Here is a 2,820-nt window from a genome sequence, read left to right as displayed (position 1 = left end):
AGGGAGCATTTGCTTCAGGTCAGGAAGTGGCATCTCTCTCTTCTCTCTCTCTCTCTCTCTCTCTCTCTCTCTCTCTCTCTCTCTCTCGATGAATTCCAACAACACGCAATGATATATTCAGCGGTAACACGCATATTCAGAGAATGCATACAAAGGCTTGCGTGAATCAGTAACGCTTCCAGAAGTAGTTTTAGCAATATTTAATCGCCGTCTTTAATCTATAACTTCGCTTCAACCGAATCCAAATTCAGTGTATATATATATATATATATATATATATATATATATATATATATATATATATATATATATATATATATATATATATATATATATAAGGGTGTGTGTATGTATGTATGTATGCATGTATGTATATATAATAATGGAAACTATTCTTAGTTGAAGAAAATATTACAAATGAAGTACCGTGCGTACGCATGTTTGCGCATGTGTGCATGCGTGCGCGCGTGCGCGCATGTGGTCGTGAGTGATGGTTATTGTTTACAAAAAATATACATCAATTTCCTTGAGAAGACACGAGGTTGCCGTACATGCTTGCATCTGTTGCAGTGTGTCCTGTAAGTAATGTGTACTTGCTTGTGTATAATTTTTGTCTTTGCAGGTTGTTTAAAACAACCTTTCTACTTTGAAGTTTGTGTGTTTTTAATTGATATTTATTTTCTAACATTTTATTTTTCATTTACGATTGTTTGTGCTTCATGGTGATGAGTACGCTCTACGTCAAGTTTGAAATTGGTATCTGTATGAAGCATAGAAACGTATACATGAATTGAGACTACACTTGTTATGCATGATTTTAACACATCACTCTGTATGTATATGCAGGTGATATATACACATCAATGTTCTTATCACTAATGGTTCGTCTTTGTTGGTTGGGACATAGTGCAAGAGGTCCACATGAGACCTTCTCCATCCCCTTCAGCGATTGGGGAAAATTACGCGAGATTGCGCAAAACAAACCTAGTCTTCAGTGGTAAACAATACCCACCGGTTTGGTGGCCTGTCCATATCACTGCCAGAAGCAGGATTATGGCTAAAGTTAACCTTGAATACATTAAAAACTACTGAGGCTAGAGGGCTGCAATTTGTATGTTTGATAAGTGGAGGGTTGATGATCAACATACCAATTTGCAGCCCTCTAGCCTCAGTAGTTTTTTAAGATCTGAGTACGGACAGAAAAAGTGCTGACAGGAAAAACTGCTGACGTACTATGTATACAAAAGCCGGCACAATAGTTTTCCTTTGCAGAAAACTGAAGAGAGAGAGAGAGAGAGAGAGAGAGAGAGAGAGAGAGAGAGAGAGAGAGAGAGAGAGAGAGATAGAGAATCTACCGTCTGGCTTTAGTTTGCTCTGGCAAAGGGAGAACGCAGGTTATGAATTTTGACACAGAGACACTTGTAAGCTGAATATGCGAGTAGCCCTGTTCGTTTTGTGAACGGTGTACTGTTGTCACTGTAGTACAAAATCTGAATTTTATACCGAGTTCAGTTTCCTGTGACTCAAGGGGAAACGCGAGAACACTTTCTTGTTTTATTTTCTTTTTATTTCTACGAAATTTACTCATTTTTAATTTTCATATTTATATTCATTTTGATTTATTGATGCTTATTGCAGCTTAATCACACGTTGTTATTTTCCAGATATAGAACATCGGCAGTATGGGGATAATAATAATAATAATAATAATAATAATAATAATAATAATAATAATAATAATAATAACAATAATGTTCTAAGGGGTCCACAATAATAAAAAAAATGTTAAAAGTTCGATTATAATCCAAAAACACTTCACAAAGCATTCGAACCGTTCCCGAAAGCTTTGTAAAGTGTTTTTGAATTATACACGAACTCTTAATGTTTTTTTTATTATCATTGTGCACCCTTTAGAACATTATATATACTCTGTCTTAGAGAGTGTTTCCAAAATAATAAGATGATAATAATAATAATACTTTCCTTTCTTAGCCTCGCACTTTTTTTCTTTTTGTATGTTTTCAACTATTTTTATTGGAATAATAATAATAATAATAATAATAATAATAATAATAATAATAATAATAATAATAATAAAGAGTGCATGGGAAGAAGGACTAATAAAAGTAGACGAAGACCCAGAAATATACAGAGACCGGAGAAAGACAGACAGAACAGAGGACTGGCACAACAAACCAATGCCACGGACAATACATGAGACAGACTAAAGAACTAGCCAGCGATGATAAGGTTGGCAATGGCTACAGAGGGGAGAGCTAAAGAAGGAAACTGAAGGATGATAACAGCGGCACAAGATCAGGCCCTAAGAACCAGATATGTTCAAAGAACCATAGACGGAAATAACATCTCTCCCATATGTAGGAAGTGCAATACGAAAAATGAAACCATAAACCACATAGCAAGTGAATGCCCGGCACTTGCACAGAACCAGTACAAAAAGAGGCATGATTCAGTGGCAAAAGCCCTCCACTGGAGCCTGTGCAAGAAACATCAGCTACCTTGCAGTAATAAGTGGTACGAGCACCAACCTGAAGGAGTGATAGAAAACGATCAGGCAAAGATCCTCTGGGACTATGGTATCAGAACGGATAGGTGATACGTGCAAACAGACCAGACGTGACGTTGATTGACAAAGTCAAGAAGAAAGTATCACTCATTGATGTCGCAATACCATGGACACCAGAGTTTGAAGAGAAAGAGAGGGAGGGAAAATGGATAAGTATCAAGATCTGAAAATAGAAATAAGAAGGATATGGGATATGCCAGTGGAAATCGTACCCATAATCATAGGAGCACTAG

This window comes from Macrobrachium nipponense, chromosome 30 (assembly GCF_015104395.2).
Source record: "Macrobrachium nipponense isolate FS-2020 chromosome 30, ASM1510439v2, whole genome shotgun sequence".
Classification (NCBI taxonomy): domain Eukaryota; kingdom Metazoa; phylum Arthropoda; class Malacostraca; order Decapoda; family Palaemonidae; genus Macrobrachium; species Macrobrachium nipponense.
The sequence above is the reverse complement of the archived record's forward strand: the minus strand, read 5'-3'. Positions refer to the sequence as shown.